This window comes from Mustela erminea, chromosome 10 (assembly GCF_009829155.1).
Source record: "Mustela erminea isolate mMusErm1 chromosome 10, mMusErm1.Pri, whole genome shotgun sequence".
NCBI lineage: Eukaryota > Metazoa > Chordata > Mammalia > Carnivora > Mustelidae > Mustela > Mustela erminea.
In genome coordinates this window covers 103,943,162-103,963,459 of record NC_045623.1, presented here as the reverse complement: position 1 = coordinate 103,963,459, position 20,298 = coordinate 103,943,162, and the positions used below count along the sequence as shown (strand labels likewise).

Below are 20,298 nucleotides of genomic sequence, written 5' to 3'. Positions count from 1 at the left end.
AGAAGTTCAGTTATCAGTCTGAATAGACAGATGGCTCAATTTTCATGGATTTCTTTTTAGTTAGCAAAACTGAAGATTAAAATTTCCTGCTTTACATATTTTTTTTTACTTATTACTGGACAATTTTCTTATATATTTCAAATAAATCACAATGTCAATATTAATGGAAATTCATTAAGAGTAGGCTAAACTTACTATATGGATTTAGATATACACACAAGATACATGACACAGATTACCAACTACTGTACTGAATTGCTTCTGAAACTGATACACCGGTTACAGAAATTTACCTCTGAGTTTTATTTACCAGACAATACAACAATCCCATGAGTGAGTTCTCTTCTTGAGTTATTAGTCTTTCTCCTAAGCATCCACACATCCGTCTAGGAGATGCTAACAGGAGAAAAAGGCATGCAAAAAAGCACCTTAAAAGAAACTTATCAAATCAAGATCCAAATAATTTTAAGGCAAGCATCCAGAATTTGCTGCCCCAAAACCAGAACCACCAGAGTCACAGACCGACAAACCGCAATCCACACACAAGAGAAGTAAAGGAAAACAACAAGCTACCCTTTTCATTCCTTTCTACAGTGTGATATTTACATCTACTCAACTGGGTCCTGAATCATAGTTAGAAAACCACGTCATGCCCTGTTCCATGAAATTCCCCATGCTGTTGCCCTTAACAGAGATGATCTGCCTCTACCTAGTCCTACTGTAATTCTGTCCAAACTCCAGGACCCAAATCAAAGTCTTCATGGTCCTTCATGTCCTCCCCAGTATCACCAACGTATTGTCTGACCTATTCAGTTGGACTATTCAGTCCACTCACTGCCTGTTACTAATATAAAACATCACTCGAATAAGTGTAGTTTCTCCCTATAAAATGAAGATCAAGGACTAGAATCCTGTCTACCTTTGTATCTTGCCCTTCCTCACCTCCACAAAACTCCTTGTACAAAGTTATAGGTACAGAAGATTGGGTTCTTAAGTTATCAGCTGATCAATATGCTGCTAATACTATTGTTGACATCTAACATACCCCATTAAATTCTACTAGTGTATTCAAAGACTATTTCAAGGATTAAGTTTAATTCTCTGCTTTACAGAATTTTATAGTTTATGTAATTTATATAAACTTCTAAGAGCAAACGAACCCTATTCCCTGACTCACTTATTCTATCCGTACCTCTTCCCTCTCACACTTAATCATTATTTTTTTTAATTTGGGTTTTTGTTGTTCTTGCTACTGTTGTTTGGTCAAGTGCTTAGTTTAAAATTAAAGTCAAAAACTAAAGGTATTTTTGTGGACTTCAAGCTCTACTGCAAAGCTGTAATCATTGAGACAGTATGGTACTGGCACAGAAACAGACACTTAGATCAATGAAACAGAATAGAGCGTGCAGAAATGGACCCTCATCTCTATGGTCAATTAATCTTCAACAAAGCAGGAAAGAATGTCCAATGGAAAAAAGACAGTCTCTTCAACAAATGTTGTTGGGAAAATTGGACAGCCACATGCAGAACAATGAAACTGGCGAATTTCCCTACACCACACACAAAATAGACTCAAAATGGATGAAAGACCTCAACGTGAGACAGGAATCCATCAAAATCCTTGAGGAGAACACAGGCAGCAACCTCTTCAACCTCAGCCGCAGCAACTTCTTCCTAGACACATCGCCAAAGGCAAGGGGAGCAAGGGCAAAATGAACTATTGGGACTTCATCAAGATCAAAAGCTTCTGCACAGCAAAGGAAACAGTCAACAAAACCAGAAGACACTGACAGAATGGGAGAAGATATTCACAAATGACATACCAGATAAAGGGCTAGTATCTGAATCTATAAAGAACTTATCAAACTCAACACCCAAAGAACAAATAATCCAATCAAGAAATGGGCAGAGGACATGACAGACATTTCTGCAAAGAAGACATCCAGAGGCCACCAGACACGATGAAAAACTGCTCCACATCACTCGGCATCAGGGAAATACATATCAAAAAACACAGTGGAGATACCACCCCACACCAGTCAGAATGGCTAAAATTAACAAGTCAGGAAACGAAAGATGTTGGCGAGGATGCAGAGAAAGGGGAACCCTTCCACACTGTCGGTGGGAATGCAAGCTGGTGCAGCCGCTCTGGAAAACAACATGGAGGTTCCTCAGAGAGTTGAAAATAGAGCTACCCTACGAACCCAGCAGTCACTACTACTGGGTATTTACCCTAAAGATACAAATGCAGTGATCCGAAAGGGCAGCGTGCACCCGAATGTCTATAGCAGCAATGTCCACAGTAGCCAAACTAATGGAAAGAACCTAGATATCATCACAGATGAGACGGATAAAGAAGATGTGGTGTGTATATATACAATGGAATACTATGCAGACCATCAAAAAGAAACAAAAATCTTGGCATCTGCAACGACGTGGATGGAACTAGAGGGTATTATGCTGAGCGAAATAAGTCAATCAGAGAAAGATAACTATCATATGATCTCACTGACATGTGAAATTTGAGAAACAAGGCAGAGGATCATAGGGGAAGAGAAGAAAAAAATGAAATAAGAAGAAACCAGAGAAGAAGACAAAACATAAGAGACTCGTAATCTCAGGAAACACACTGAGGGCTGCTGGAGTGCAAGGAGTGGTAGGAGGGATGGGGTGGCTGGGTGTTGGACACTGGGGAGGGTATGTGTTATGGTGAGCACTGTGAATTGTGTAAGACTGATGAACCACAGACCTGTACCCCTGAAACAAATAATACATTATATGTTAATAAAAATAAATTTTAAAAATTTAAAAAACTAAAGATATTTTAAGAATAATTTAAAACTTCCAGTCAATTTCACATGACTGAATAAATATTGAGACCTCAAATTTTCATTATTGATCTTTAGCCCCCTGTGAATTACGAAATGTAATTTTGTAAGTACTCAACAGGTATTTGGGGGAAAAATTCCACCTATACAACAATTTCCAATGATCTATCTTAGGATTCTACATGTGGTAATTTTTGCTTTAGAACATATACATCATTCTCAGGCTAAAAAGTATTCTTTCGGAGGATAGGTGGAAGTAGGTGAGATCTTGTCTGATAATCTGCCATTCACCTCTCACTTTTATAATCAAAATTGCAAAGATCTATGCAAGGTAGTAGTATTTAAGTACCTAAATGCCTCTTGATTCCCAAAATGAGATGAGAGATTTAGTTTATTGTTTGGACTGTAAGAAGCTCTGGATGCTTTCTATCCGAAACTGTACTCAACACACGTCAAAAAATGATTGCAGCTGCTCTGGGCCAATATAAGACTTAATGAGACTTTTGCTTTTTGTAATTTATACTTGTAAAATCATGTTTGGAACCACCTGCTGAGATGAAATGAATCAGAACTTTAGGGGGAAAATGAGACTTCTCCATTTTAACTGAAGTAGTAATAGACAAATCCTATAGAGATTACAGGAAAGTTAAAAAAATAAAGACAAATATGCTCTACAAGAAACAGAACCATAAACTCCTAAAACATTCACACAGAGACTTCCTATGCACCAGCTACATACCAGCTAGTGTCAGAGATACTGAGATGAATAAAAATACAGTCCTTCCCATGCCAAGTTCACCATTCTCGTATCAGAGCCAGGCACGAAAACAAGTAAGTCACTGTATGTCTGCAATAATTTTAATTGCGTGTGTGTTTTAGTCTCTGTGCAGAGACTGCTAGCTAAGTGTGGCATTCATTCTCTCCTTCTTCCTGAATAACAGAATATCTGATGTCTAGAAGGGCCTATGGCCCCTTAGAATAAACATGACATTTCTCAGCTTCCCTTATAGCTGATTTTATAATGTGACTAAGCTCTGGCAGGGGACATAAACAGAACGGCAGTATTTCAGCTCCTAGGGACTGAATACAGAAGAGGTGGCCCGGCTCTCCTTATCCTTCCAATCAGCCTAAACGCAAATACACTGGCTGGAGATGGAGCATGAAATATATCAAAACTGTCAACGGGATGGAGGCCACACACGCTAAAATTAATAAAACCTTTGACTGTAGCTAAAGAACCAGACCAAGAATTTACTATTCACAATTCAGCATTTCTGGCCATGGAACACAAGTATCTTTAAATTATTTAAAATGGGGCACAATATTTAAACTACATTCATGAACAGAGTGATATCCTGAACAATGATTTGGGGAAAAACATTCTGTTTTGTTTTGTTTTGTTTTTTTTAATAGGAAAAGCTAGGAAGGAACAAATAACCCTAGCAAGTATGTAAAAACATACAACACAGTGAGCTTGATTCAGAATGACTAAAGCAGTCTGAATGGACAGCATATCATTACCTTTCAGTAGGATTAACAATCAATCCCCACAGACAGATAAAACAAGGCAGAACAAAGTCCACAACTGCCTCCCTGAAGAGACTTCACAGCTAAGCCAAGCTTCTACAGCTGACTCTACCCAGAAGGCTTCACAGGATGTATACAAGGGATAGTAACTTCTGCACACTGACCGGCATGTCAAGCAGAGGGCAGTCTGACGGTGTCTGCTGGCACCACTCAGAGTCTCCCTTCCTTCTCCACTTCCACGTAAGTTTGATTTTAGGACTTGAGAGAGAGTATGTGGCTGCTCCTCCAACAAAAACACGGGAACAACTGATAACCGAATTTTCTGGAACATGTTATCATCTATAAAAAAGCTGACCAGAATTCATCATAATACACTAAATTCTTGGAATATAATCCATATTTTACTTCATACTGGAAAGAAGGCATTCTCTCTAATGTCACAGCTTTATCTCCTTTCCACGCCATTAACTGTGGATAAAAAACAGCACACAAATGCGTCTGATCCATTCTCTGAAGTGAAGATATACTATCCAGAGGTAATGTGGAGTCTCCTGCTCTACCTAGAGAACACTTCTGCAGTTTCAAAACCACAAATTCAGTCACTTGCAGAGGCCAAAATCCCATGGTACATCAGGGTAATTGGAAAGATTTACAATGGCAGTACGTTAAAAATCTTTGGACATCCAGATACACCCTTTAACTCAGCAGTTCTATTCCTAAGGGGAGTGAGCAGAAATGAATAAATGCTCACCACTGTTGTTCATAAAGGAAAATATTTGGAAATAACCTAAAATCCAACAATATACAAGTCACATCCCTGGTACCTACTCATTACTGTGGATGCACCTAATATTTTTCGGGCAGCAAGTGCCTTTAGCAACCTATACACAACTCTTCAAAAGCAATTTTGTTTTAAATTCACACACAAAAAAGTATTAAAATACCACAGTATGAGAAAAAATATTTATAATTATATCGATTTCTTAACTGACTCCTTAAATAATAAAATTTACTAAAGGTTACTACCTTAATAACCTCTTATAATTTCAAAGTCCTGGTGAACATAAATATTACTTTCAGATGTTTTTCTCTCTGTTATATGATATGGGAATATCTGTGGCTCATACTGGTGTCAGAGGTACTGCCAATATTACTATGGTTTATTGCCTATCTTCATAACTGAAGCATGACAGAATGCTAAATGTCATTTGAAATGTAATGAATCAGTGAAAATAAAGATACAGTTTTTACCCACTGAAGTTTATAAGTCTCCTGAATTCACTGTCCCCTTGGTTGACCATGGACCCTTCCAGGTTGAGAATGCCGGTATTCTTGGCATAGAAAGCAACAATAATGACGCAGACTTATAATTACTGGCATGGCAATAAATTCGGGACATGTTAATTTCAAAAGCACTATTACAAAACTCTGAACAGCATAACCCCACAGCTGTTTACTAAGGAAAGTGCTAATACAAAAAAATATTAATGTCATGGTTTTGAGACTTTGAAGTTTTGCTTATCTGAGCATTTCCATGTTCTTCCCTGAATATATTATTTGCTCATCAAAAAGAAAAAAGAACAAACACAGGAGGGGAAATACAGGAGAAAGATAAAAAGAAATGCCTATAGCCAAATTTTATAAATACATTCACAGGGCAAAGGCAAAGGCACCAGGTGAATTCAGAGGCGAGAACATTAAAATGGGACCACCGGTCATCAGTACAGGAACAACACTGGAAAGGGAGTTGGAGATCCACCTGTGGCTGAGCAGGAGCCACAGCGCTGTGTATCCTAGCAGCTGGGGATGGGGGGTGTGAAGAGAAGTAAAACATATGACAAAACTGCTGCTTTCTATGAACAAGAAGCCTCCACCCACCAGGACAGGAATGCCAAAAGCACCACAACTCCATGATACCAGATATCCACTTTCTAGATAGTTGCAAACTTCAAAAGCATTCTAGTTTATGAGCCTGAAAGATGGCCCAAGGTTCTTCTCCCTCAAAATGTCTTCTAGCCAGTACAGAGAGCAAGCTGGACAGGAGGTGTCCAATGCCCAACCTGAAATGTGAGATATAAAATCCTCTGTAAGGAAGAAGCATAATGTTCCTCTGAGGGCTGAGAGCTGCTAGAGTTAATTCTCAAACACAAACCTCAAAACTTGAGGTGTATTTCTGCACCATGGAATCGTGGTTAATTAAAACATTAGTTCTTAGCTTTTTATTGTTCCCAACCATACAAAAACACAGCATAACAGGTGAGGCTGGTTTTTTTTGACATTTACCTTCTCTCTACTAAAGAAGAAAAAATATATAATTATACAAAGTATTGTTAACATTCCCTCAATCAATCTGGTAATTGTATGTACGGTACCTATGTTTTACAATACCAGCACAAGAGGATGACAGGACAAGCACAAAAACTAAATACCACCTAATAACAATAATAACAGCCTGCCTTAGAGCCGCACACACAGCTTCACTAATGGAGCACAAATTAAAATGTTAATGTAAAAGCTGAGAATAATGAAAAGTAACATAATGAAATAATATTAAAAATCTGTTATAAACTCACTCCATATTCCCTTTTTAAAAGGAACTTAAAGCCATAATCAACACCCCCCAACATTTTTTCTTACCATATATCTATTGATCAGTTGAAAGTGAGCCACTAACACACCACGTGTCAAACATCGACATCTGCCCAGCACACAAAGAAAGCCAGAACGAGGCCTACAGCCTTCCGAGGGAATATAAAACAACTCTCTCTCTGCCTTCTACAATTCAGTTTTTACACAGTTTACTAATTATTACACAGAGCATCACTGAAGAGGTTCCTTGTAAAGGCAACTGAATAAGGAAATTCAGAAACATAAGTAAGTGAGAAAATAAATTCAGGGGTCAAACGGGTGAACAAGTATAGAATTTCTTTCATATGCAACATATAGCATGCTGCCTTATTAGTTTGAATGCATATTTAAGGGTGAAATAATGAAAAAGATTTAAAGGTACTGGATATCTTATGCATACACAATGATAAAGGGTCATTTTATACGAATTTAAGAGACTTGTTAAAGTGACTTTAGAAGTCTACCCATTTCCAGGCATTCTAAGCCTTAACTTAAAAGAACCAGGTAACTTACTTAACGACTCCCATCTATTTCATGGTACTTAAAAATCTATTACAAAATTTATATTAACACAAACACAGGAAGGAAAAGAAAAGCGTATTTTTACTTTTGGTAGGGTTGGGGGCATTTAGGTATCTTCAAAGCAAAACTCATGTATACAAGGATCTATTCCTCTAGTATTTAAATGTTTTACAAAAGGAAATCATTCTTATATACATACACTTTAAAGTAATTCAACAAACATAAAACCCTGTTCCATCTTTAAATTCAGAGACAATGTTTTTAATCTTGGAAAGTCTGGTTTTCTCAGCTGGTGAAGCTGTCAGAACACACAGACGGCGGCATCTGGAAAGACGACAAACACATGGGTCAACGTCAGCTACAAGCCAATCCCTGTCACGAGTGGAGCCAGATTCCTGCATTTCAATTTCAAGGATCCTCTCCAACTCAAATACCACCATGCCACTTCAAATCAAAATTGTTTCCTTTTAAAAAGAGCTTTTTTACAAAACTGATAGAGTATAACAGATTAAACAACTCTTTCAGCAATTTCCTTGGCTACTACAAAGCAAGGCATCAACATATAATTATAATAAAGGGAACATTTAACAATTAATTGAGCCCACAAAGCTAAACCTCCAGAGCTTAGAGTTCAAACGCTTGCTCACCATGCATAGGGGCGGAGGATTTTAACATAACTGCAGGAAATCTCGGTCCAATTAGACTCTAGGTAAATATAAATCTTGTTCCACTGTGATGGGGACCTTATTTGTCACAGTCCATCAGGCTGATTTTGGTATCCAGCTAGGAGATTCAAACAAAAGAACCCCCACCCTCTCTGTGGTCTCTCCCCCACACTGTGTTGTTAATCCAGTTCCTCCAGGTGCCCTGCTAGACAGAGAAGAGCTCTGGTAGCTGCTGGCTTGCTCTTATAAGCAACCAACAAATAAGACTCTGAAAACGTACCACACAACTGTGAGGTGATAACGTCTCTGAAAATATTAATGATTTGTGCCATTTTATAAAGGTAACATATTAACTAGTTTACTTTCTTTCCTCATTCAGCTTCTATGATGTACACACACTCAAAAAGAAAAGTTGTACATACACTCAAAAAGAAAACAGAACACACACAGGGCTTCAAAGTGGTATCATTTGGGACAGCAACTACTTCACAGGGTATCTTCTCCACTGGCAAACTTTTTTTTTTTCTTAAGACTTTCTTTTTTCTTTTTTCTTTTTTTTTTTTTTAAAGTAATCTGCTACACCCAATGTGAGGCTTGAACTTACAACCTCAGGATCAAGAGTAGCATGCGCTGTCAACTGGGCCAGTCAGGCGTCCCATCCACCAGCAAACTTCTTGAGAAGAATTAACCCTGAATTGATGGGGGAGGGGAGGATGGAGATACCCATGACGACTTCATTCATAAGGCATCTATGCCTCACAGCATTTGATGGGAAGCAGGAAAAATTACAACTTAATGCCAGTAAGTACAAACAAGTAAAAATTATTTTTAATTTAACTGGATAAATAAAGCAAATTACATTTTTAAAGTAGCACAAAATACTAAGTAGGGAAAGAATTTTTATTTATTTACTTGTTTTGTTTTATTTGACAGAGAAAGCACAAGCAGGGGGAAGCAATAATTTTTCTAGAGGTTAGTACCAAGTACACTAGCCTGAATCATAGAAAATAAACCTTTTAGACAACGTCTTTACAAGGACAGTAGAGTGCCTCTAATATCATGCGCCGAGTTCCTTGCCATGTACTTCATCTGGGCTAAAAAACTCAGATCATCTGTGAATCTAGAGATGGCAAATGTTCCCTTCCACAACTACACCCAAGAAAAACACTCAACTGACCAGAGCATTCCTTCCAAATGTACTACATTCAGCCTCTACACCTGGAAAAGATGAAATCTGTTTGCCATCTAATTTAGATGATCTATTTTTCTCATCTGGTTTGGTCTTCTTTACTGTTCATTCTTCCTTTATCATTGTTGTTGTACCATCTTGTGTGAAAACTATGTTCAGAACCTGACAGAGAGGATAACCGTGAAATGAAAGGGCAACAGGTAAGCTTTTGCTCTCTTACCTGAAAACAGGCCATAGCAAGCCAAGCTACACACCATCAATTTACTTTTTTTTTAGGAGTTTATTTTATCTGAGAGAGAAAGAGAGAGAGAGAGCAAGCGCACAAGCAGGGAGAGCAGCAGGTAGGGGGAAAGCAGAAGAAGCCTTCCTGCTGAGCAAGGAGCCTACCCTTGGGCTCGATCCTAGGACGGTGGGATCATGACCTGAGCTGAAGGCAACCGTTCAACCAACTGATCCACCCAGCCACCCCTACATACCATCAATTAAAAAAATAAAAGTGGGCTTCTACGTCTTTTCATCAACACGTTGAATATAAGGGGCTCTTAACAAACCCTGTATCCCACCTTTTTTAAACTTCATATAATACTTAAAATTAGCTAGATAAATAAACAAAGGCTCTACCGTGACCAAAAAAAAGGGGGGGGGGGACATCTTTCTATGTTCAACATTATATACTCCAAAAAGGGTCTCAAGACTAATAATCAAACTTGGTAACCAAAGCCACCAAAACAAAAACTCTCTATCAACTATGGCAAACTTGAACTATAGCCAGAGAGAAATTCAACTTGGATGCAGACACATAAATACACATAACCAGCAAAACACCATAAATGACCCACCAGGATGAGGTCCTGAACAGCCAGAGCCTACCTACATTCAACAGGACCCACATTAACATTAACAGAGATATTTGAGAGCAAAGTCTGCTCTCAAAATAACTTTAGTCAGGAATTCGATGGATTTTCCACACTTTATTGATTTATTTTTTGAGTATTTGCACTGGCAAAGAAGCTTTCTAAGAAAACTTCTATATGAGCCTGCTCCTATGTCACTGAATAACTTCATAATAGGTCGCTGGTCAGGCAACACAGTGAGAACTAGTGAGCATTTCACCAAACATTTTAAATATCTAAAGCATTATATAGGACTAAGACAATGAAATAATACAAAATCCTAACAGGGTCAAAGACTTCATCTTTGGAGAAGAATCACATTCATCTTAGGATCCCTGTCATGTTCAACGGTCTTCAGAGGCAAATCTGAAATGAATATTTAAGAAAGTTGGGGGGGGTGGTGCACCAAGGCAGTCAAGCCTAAGAGATGTGCAGATTTTTGTGGCGAGCCAAAAAATAGATACCACAAGATGAGAAGCCATCTCCTTTTGAAGTTCTGAAGACAGAAACTTAGTGACTATAAATATTTTCCTTTAGTAGATGTACACATCTGAAAAGAATGAAAGAGTGAAAAACCTGTGATTAAAAATTAAGTAACCCAAATGAACTGGAGTGGGAATTAACCTCCTTAAACTGATATGCACCCTTTACACCCCTGCAAAGATTTAGAATTAAGAAACATTTAAGAGAATCAATACTATATCAACATTTTCTGGGTCAATAAAGAAAATCAGGATATATGTGATATTTTTATTCTTTTTATAGTTAAAAAAAAATTGGCTTATAACAACAGACCTTCAATTCCAATTTTTGAAAAGTAACACTTACCTAGTACTTTATTATAGGCCTGGCCCTTTCTAAAGTGGCCCTGTGTGTCTGTGAGTTCACTCACTTACTCCTCATCACAGCTCTTCAAGTGGGTTCCCTGATCCCCATTTTGCCCAAAAAGAAACAAAAGCACAGAGTTTGTTCCTTGTCACCTCCACCCATCTTCAGTGGCTGAACTAGTAGACTGTGCTGGACTGTCTCTTCATGTGAAATGGACTCAAACACGCAGTTAGGACTGAAACCTAAGTGAGTTTCTGCCCATCGCTGAAATATCTAAGACACCTTTACAGGTTCACTTCATCCATAGGTCTAATCCACTTCACTTACAAGAAGGGTTAAGTAAGAGAAGGTTTATGTTAATAGATCCCTTAACAATGGAAATCAAATATTAAATTATTTAATAAGCAAGTCTAAATGCTGAAGATACTACTTTATCAATAAGACCAATTATATTTCAAAAAAGCCTTAAAAGTGATTATTAAAATTTGTTTAATTTACAAAAGGGTTAAGGTAAGTAAACTTAACTTTTTAATTAAGTAGAGCACTGTCCTTCAATTATAACCTCCACAAACTGAATACTGAAGTCAACTTTTTTGTATGCGTACTGTGTGTGTGTGTGCGCGCGCGCACACGCAGTCTTTTCTACACATAAATATAAGCCTTAAAAGACCCTTCTCAAGAAAGTTCTTAGATCAACTGCTCTGTACATGTGTTACTGCCCAACTCCTAAAGGAGATGTAGCCGAGACAATACTATTCAAGAGTCTACCCAAGAAACAGAGTGAACCCTCAAGTGTAGTCACTACCCCTGCCTATGCCTATAAGTATGTGGGGAATGAATGAGGAAGTGCCTAGAAAGTGGGATCCAGAAAACAGAAATGAGTAGATTGCCAGAAAGCTACAATCCTGAATTTGATGATTCACTGCTCATAGAAACGGTTAAAAGAATTACCATTTAACGTGTTCTTACCATTAACAAGGGTGATTTTTAAATGGCCACATATGAAACATTCTTGTTTCTTTTGGAGTACACAGTTTTACAATATATTCTAATTCAGTGGTTCTCATGTAGATAATAACTTCTACTATAATACTATGTATTATGTTGCAGTTCTGCAGAAAATGCTCCTAAAAATAAAAGGGCTTATATAAAATACAGGGCAAGGGGCAGATTCCTCAAAATTTCTACGCAGCTCAGAAATCAGATTACTAAACTTCCTCCAATCAATAATTATACCTCAAGAAAGAAGACATCCAGGCAGGCACCCCGGAGTGGCTGAAGGCTGCTGCAGAAAATGTTTAAAATACGTAAAAGGCCACCTGGGTGGCTCAGTCAGTTAAGCGTCATTTCAGCTCAGGTCATAATTTCAAGGTTGTGAGATCGAGCACCACATTGTGCTCCACACCCAGATTCTCCTTCTCCCTCTCTGCCCCCCTCTTCCTCTCTTACAAACAAGAACAAAAAAACAAAAACAGCAGATTGGGGCTTGAAGGCACCAAAAGAATACAAATTAACATGGGGCTTTTGTGAACGTGAGCAGAGCAGGCAAGGCAAAGTGCCAGGGTCAGAGCAGGTAAGGTGGGTGCACCTCCCTGGGGAGAGGTCCCCCCCAGTGCAGGCACTCGTTATTTCACTTCACTTTAAGTAGAGATGAAAGGGGTCATACCAGTCCAATAGTCAAATTAAAGGTTTCAACTCTCATCTACTTTTTCCTTTTCTGCTACAATATAATCCTATATTTTACTATGTTATAATCTATGCCACTCTATTCACACTCCTCTGGTCTAGAAACGGCTGCATACGAGGCAGCCATCAACACCATTCCTCTATTTACCTATCACATACACAGTGAGAAACCAACTATAAATGTCCATGTGGTGTTACAAGATCTCAGGGAATCTACTGCCACAGTGAGAGTCTCCTGATGAAGCAGCACACTGAGCACGTTTCATTTCTCCGGCTGCCTCTCATCTATGTCCCCTACAGAAAAGCTCCCTAATTTCACTGTGGGGAATTACTTTAAGCCCTACGATGTGTAGTTTTAGGGGAGCAATAAATCGAGGTTTCTGTTTTTATCCAAGACATGGACATGCAATTCAGGCTTGACCAACTGAATTTACTCTCCCGGGAATGTGCCTCAAACTGAGTGACAGCAAGAACAGGAAAATGCTTAATGGCACTGTTGGGTCGGTGGCTCCAGGAATGCAGGAGAAACAACAGAAATGATCACCGGGCCACCATCTTCCAGGCCCCCCTCCTTTCCTTAACCCTTGGCTCTCCTGCCTAAAGGATGTATGCCCAGGACACATCTCCGTAAGTAACCCGATACCTACGCAGGAAACAGGAGCATCAGGACTCCCCATTCCCTCCGATCACCAAACGCCCTACCTTATATGGCTGTAAACCTATATGCCCTGTCTTAACCCAGATAAAAGACTCCCCCAACCCCCGAGAGCGCCTTTAATAAATCTTGCCTTGCGCCTACCTCGCCTGGTGTCGTGTTTATCTCGCCTGTAAAACCTTACAGGCACCTGTTCTGGTGGTGGCACCCAGAAAGAATGGTCCGCAGTTCCCACCAACCAAAACTAAGAACTGCCCTCATTCCAGGGAGGTTTCCAACCCAATCTGTGAGTTTTCCTACCAACAAGTTATTTGTGTGTGTGTGTGTGTGATGTGACCTATGTTCTCCAGCTTTGCATTCAAAAACCTTTAACAAAGACAATATGCTCACTTTTATTAAATCACAAAACTATGTATTTCTCTTTCAGTTGCTGAGTTAAGGGTTTAAACTCAGTAATCAGCATTTGCCTAAATATTCTGGAACAATTTACCTCTCCTGGCTCAGCTTACTTCCCGTAATTGTTATGCATTTACCTTTTTAACAATCGTGTGTGTGTGTGTGTGCGTGCCCTAATTTCCAAAAGCTGGCAAGATGTTAATTGGGGGTGTGGGGGGAGGGGGTATAAAACAGCAAAGTAATTCTATCATTTGCATTTTCCAAGAAATGGGCCTGTTTCCAAAGGTATGTTTTGGGCATTATCTTCAGTATTTTATGCAAACACCTACCATTCTTGGCTTTAACAATTCTGTCACAGGCCCATGCCATCTTACAAACTAGCTGTGTGACAATGGCCTCTGTGTCTTCCTCTCCTTATCTGTATAATAAGTTAACAATGACTTTTTAAAGGACTAGCAACAACACATGTAAAGTAAGCCCAGTACTGGTAATAGATGCTTTAAATGTGGTGGTTAGTTATCATCCATGGTTACAGCTTCCTCACTTCCACCCAAGTTCACAGTGCCCTCTGCAATCAAGCACAAGATCCAAACCACCCCCCAACTGACAGTCAACTGTTCTGTTCCCCCTAAACTACATGTGCTTTATTTCACATCAAAATCTCAAGCCATGAAAGCGTATCTTCCTTCCCCACCACATTTTTTTTACTTTTTTTTGGGGGGGGGGGGGGTTTATTTGTTTGTTTGCTGTTGTTGTTGTTGTTGCTGTTGTTTCTGGAGCTGCCTAAATTCTAGTCTGCCATAAATAACTGACACATGCGCTGGGATACTGGCCTCTCAGCCCTTAAAGCAGTATGTTCATTTTCTATTTGTACATTAACTTGAAAAAGACTAGGATGTACTGGTCTGGATTAATGATTCTCAAACTTTAATATGTATTTAAATCCCTTGGAATCTTATGAAAACAAAAACTCTGATTCAGCAGATCTGACGTGGAACCTGATATTTTGCATTTCTAACCAACTCTCCGTGGCCAACACTTAGAGCACCAAGTATCTGGAGCACACGTCTCACTATAGTTAATGACCCTTTCCTTATGAAATCAAAAAAGATACAATTAATTAGTCTTAAAATTTCCTTTAATCTCCATTTTTTTGTTACAATAACTTTAGAACAGTTTCTCTTGTTCCTTTTATCCTTGTAGAGATAAAGTAGTAACCCTTAATGTGCTAAAAAATTCTTTTACATATACAGAAGTTGCTAACATCCTAATGTCCACTAAAAGGCAGTCACTTCTTGAGGCTCAGAAAAAGATGAAATAAAATTTCAATAGAAACAGGAAAAAGATAGGACACCTGGATGGCTCAGGCGGTTAAGTGTCTGGCTTTGGCTCAGGTCATGATTCCAGGGGCCTGGCACTGAGTCTCGAGTTGGGCTCCTTGCTCAGTAGGGAGATGCTTCTCCCTCTGCCTGCCACTCCCCCTGCTTATGCACTCGCTCATTCTCTTTCTCTGACAAATAAATTTAAAAACAAAATAAAAGAAATGGGAAAAAAATTAATGTAATCTACAACTGAAAGCACACTAGAATGTGATCAAAAATAAGAAATAAATTTTCACCACTGTTCTAAGGACACATAACTAAGAAAGCTAAGGTGCCCACTCAAACCTGAGTCTACCTAGCAACAAGGCTCTTCCTGTTACAGGCAGAACTGTAGTCCCCAAAATTCAGATGTTACATCCTAACCCTCAATACCTCAGAATGTAACCTTACAAGAAGAAAAAAGGATCAAGGAGACGTAATGAGTTACAATGAGGTAGACCCTAATGCCATATATAGCAAGGTGAGGGCTCTAATCCACCTTGACTGGTATCCTTATGCAAAGGAGAAATCTGAACAGACACAGACAGGTACAAATGGAGAATGCCACATGAGGACTGTAGGTATGCTAGCACAGTCAAGGAACTACCAGAAACTCAGGGAGACCTGAAGAAACAGATCTTTTCTCTTGCCTTCAGAAGGAGCATTGACCCTGTTGACTCCTTGATCTTGAGGTTCTAGCCTCCAAAACCTATGAGACAATGTATTTCTGTTGTGCAGCAAGCCACTCAGTCTATGGTACTTTGTTATGGCAGCCCTAGGAAAGGCATACACTGCCTCACTGTGCTTCCTCCTCCCAAATGTCTTAAAGATGATTATGCAGAAATACAATCACAGCAGAGTCTGGCATGCCGATGAAGATCTTGGGCTTGATCCTACTGCCACAAGGGATCCACTGAAAAGCAGTAAGCAGGTTAATACTAGTTTCATTGACTGCAAACAAACTTGTAACACATGTTAAATCACTTTCATTCAAGCTGACCGGCCCTATAGGTTTCTTTATCTAGAATTTATGTTTCTTATTACACAACAAATATTCTTGCCGTCTTCAGAAAAACCTGTGCCTCAACCCAAAGTAAGAATGCCACAAGATACTTTCATTTGTGTGTCACATCTACCTAAAATTCTTCTACAAGAGACATAAATAAAAAGTTATAGATCAAATGCAGTTTCAGTTTCTCCAAAAATTTATGTGCTGGAACACAAAATGGCAGAATTTTATTTTGCTTTATTTTATTTTATGTCTACTTTTATTTCTAATGTCTGTCTTAGTGACTGCCACAGAAAAGCTTTCAATTATTCAGAAAATCAAGACTTTGAAACCAAAGTCAGGCTGTGACCACGTCCAAGTGTAACCCCTCAGCAAACACTCAGTAGCTAAAAGTTAAGAGATGCCATTTGTTAAAACACTGGGAACTCTCTTCCCTCTCTAACTAGGAACTTGAATTAAAGGGAAATTATCCATTAGGAAAATAGTTTCATGTTTTGACTTTTTAAATAAAATTTTCATTGAGGTATAACACATACCCAAAAAGTGCAAAGCATGATAAACTCCCACAGTGCAAGGAAACCCATGTAACTGGCAGTTGTTACCATAAAAGGGAACATGACCAGGCCCTGGAAGTTGCTTTTATGCCTCCTTCCAGACACCAGCACCCATCAGTCTAACTACCACCTGACTTTAAAACACCAAAAACTGGCCTGAAATCATACAGTATAAGACCTTTTTGTGTCTACTCAACTATTTTTAATTCAGTAGTTGTTCAAAAATATGCATATTTCATCTACATTCAAACCAGATTCCCAGGTTTTATTTTGTTTAGTTTGACTTTTTCCAGCTTAAATTCCACTTGAATCAAAGGAAATTAACACTTCAGTGTTCAATGTATATTGAGTTCTAGTTTCTATGTCTTCTTTTTTTCCAGTTCAAGTCCCCCCCATTCTAATAAAGGGAGAAATTCTGCAAATAAAAGGAGGAAATGTTTTATTTCACCTAAGATTTCATAAACCACAAACTTAAAGTTCTTTATCTTCTATATATAAAATTTATCTTCATGAAAAGTAACAAACTTTTTCATAAGGGTATAAGGAACACAGATGCAACAAACTTGAAAATCCTGAATCTTGACTCTCCCTACCCCAATGTATATGAGGAAGATTTCTGTTATTCTAGGAATATATCTAGGGCAAATGGAAAAGTCAAACAGAAGTAGCAGTGGATATGACAAAATACAAGAAAAGCAGAACCAACTTAACAGGCTTTGTTTTTTTTAAGAACACGCTTCCTTTATCAAAATAGCAAGCAAACTGATATGCCAAAATGAGAAAGTATTTCTCAATAATTTGAATTTAATTTGAATAATTTGAATTTAATTTTTGACTGTTCTACCTGATCAGGAATAAAAATTTTAAAAAATCATAGTACCTAACTGAAAAATAGTGAATACACTATTGGTAAGAATATAAATGGGTACTGGTACTCACTACGGAAAAACTCACTCAAAAAACTGAAAATAGAACCACCATACAATCCAGCAATTCCACTTCTGGATATTTAGCTCAAGGAACTGAAATGAATATCTAGAAGAGATATCCACACCCTTATGTTCCCTGCAACATTATTCACACCCTAAGTGGCCACAAATGGATAAATGGATACAGAAAACGTGGTATACAGATACATATTATCCTACCATAAAAAAGGGGCAGGGGAGAGAGGGATCCTGACAACTACATGAACCCTAAGGGCATCACGCTAAATCAAAGAGACAAAAAAAGACAAACACTGCCTGGTGTCACTGATATGTGGAATCTAAAAACACCAAACTCATGGAAACAAAGATCAGATTAGTGGTTGCCACAGGGAGAGGGTGGAAGGTTGGGAGGGAATGGAGGGAAAGGGTGGAGGTAGTCAAAGAGTACAAACTTCCAGTCACAAGATAAAAAAGTTCTGGGGATATTATGTATAGCATGAATGACTGCAGTTAACAATACTGCATTGTATGCATGAAAGTTATTAAGAGAACAGATTTCAAAAGTTCTCACCACACACACGTACCTACATGTGGTGACAGATGTGTTAACTAGCCTTATTGTGGTAATCATTTTGCAATATACACATATTTTAAATCACTACATTGTACCTCTTGAACAACATTAGATGTCAATTATATCTCAATAAAGCTGGGAGGGGAGGGGGAGAAAACAGTGGAAAGAAATTAATATGCCACCTACAGAAAACTTTAGAAATCAATATCCTATGCTAAGGAAGCCCATACGGGAAATCTGGCTGCACACAGCTGTGTAATAAATCAATTTGTTACCGTGACAGTCATCTCAAAAGTAGAGTAACGGTTGATAGACAACAAAGAAGTTAGATTAGACATGGGGCAATATATAATAGAGCCCCACAAGGTTTTTGTTTTGGTTCTTATAACAAGTCAGCTCAATCATTCATTGGCAAATAAATGATTCAAGATAGACTTCCATATTTTAACCTACTCCATTATTCATTCATCCATCCCATTATTCTAACTCTGACATCATTAATCAGTCAATAAATGTTTGAAAATTTTTCAGAAATTTATTTATTCAACAAATATTTAAAAATACACACTTTATGTACATTACTGTCATAGACAGGAATTCAATGATAAGCAAAAAAACAGACTTTCTACCCTTTACGGAGGAGACAGTTATGAATCCTAAAATAACAGAAATAAAAAAGAAAATTACTGGTTGTAAGTTCTGGGAGAGGAAAAGCAGTAACACTGATAGGGGAGCACTGAAAAAAAGGACAGGAATTAAGTATGTCTGTCTGTGTGTATATGCAAGAGGGGTTCACTAGCCTGAGGCAACAGCAAGTTGCAAGTGCAAATGGCCTAAGGCAGGAGGTAACGGGGCCAATAAGTAACTTCAAGTTCATCGTGCTGAGCTCTTAAGGACAAAATAAAAATAATTCCAGAGATGAGGAGCAGGGGCAAACAAGAGCTAGTTGTGACCATGATGAGAATAAAATTTAGCTAGTGAGAAATTCCGAATAATACCGGTTTTCTCAATAAAATCCCATTCTTTTCAGACTAAATAATCTGAAGAACACTGAGAGGCCAAGGTCAGTCTCCTTACCGAGGAGTCACATATCCACTGGACCTGTGCGAACCCCAGGTCATAATACTGTCAGCACCTGAGTACAAGGGGCACCTCACACAAAGTGGTTATGCTCTGAGCGTCACAAAAAACTTTCACATTACTTTGGTTTTCATCGTTTCTTTGTAGCATATGTAGCTTCAGGAGAGAGCCTATCTTTTTCATATTTCACAAAGGTCCTCAGATTTACGAAACAATGCTTGCCTTCATAAATTACTCAGTTCAACTCCAAAACCCTTAAAAACTCACTGTAAATAAGCCCCGAGTGACACCCCTTCACACACTCTTCCACACATCAAGCAGGAAGGGCTTCTATCCACTAGAAGGTCCTAGATCAATGTGTAATGGCTCCCAAACCCACTCCCTCCAAACTGGCTTCTCTTAGGGAGATAATCAGCAGAAACAGGGTGCTACAATCCCATAATGGGGAATAAACAGCAGATTTGGTGGGTTTTTTTTTTTGTTTTTTTTTTTTTTTTTAATGTTACAAAGGCTACCAGAACTGCAGGACTTCTCAGGGTCCTGCAGTTGAATCTATGAACTCTTATGACAGGGACAGTATGTAGAGCACTTCCCATATGTGTCTGACTACAAATATTTGAGGAAAATACCGTCACTGACACAGGAGTAATATTCCCCTGAGAAAGGTGGGCATTCAGTACTGCACAAAGCAGCAGGCCTTTTGACAATGATCCAGACAATCGCATAACCACACTGACTTGTTATATATCATGAGAAAAGGAAAACAAGTGAGATCTTTCCTTATTTTGAATATTTTCCTTATTTATGATACTATATCTGTATCTAAAGAAGTTAACACATTTTGTTCCTTTCTCACAATTTAGAACTGAATAGGTCGATAGCATGTAATGTGCAGTAACTCTGAAATGAGATATTCTTCAGCAGCTCAGGTATTCTTACTGTCCAGTATCTGAGCCTTCTAAATCACAGACCCT

The 20,298-nt window shown here is 38.5% G+C and overlaps 1 protein-coding gene across 4 annotated transcripts in view; it reads right to left on the bottom strand.

Moving 5' to 3' along the window:
- The window catches only part of RERE (arginine-glutamic acid dipeptide repeats), a 425,011-nt gene that overhangs the window by 233,774 nt on the left and 170,939 nt on the right, over positions 1 to 20,298 (bottom strand). The window lies entirely within an intron of this gene.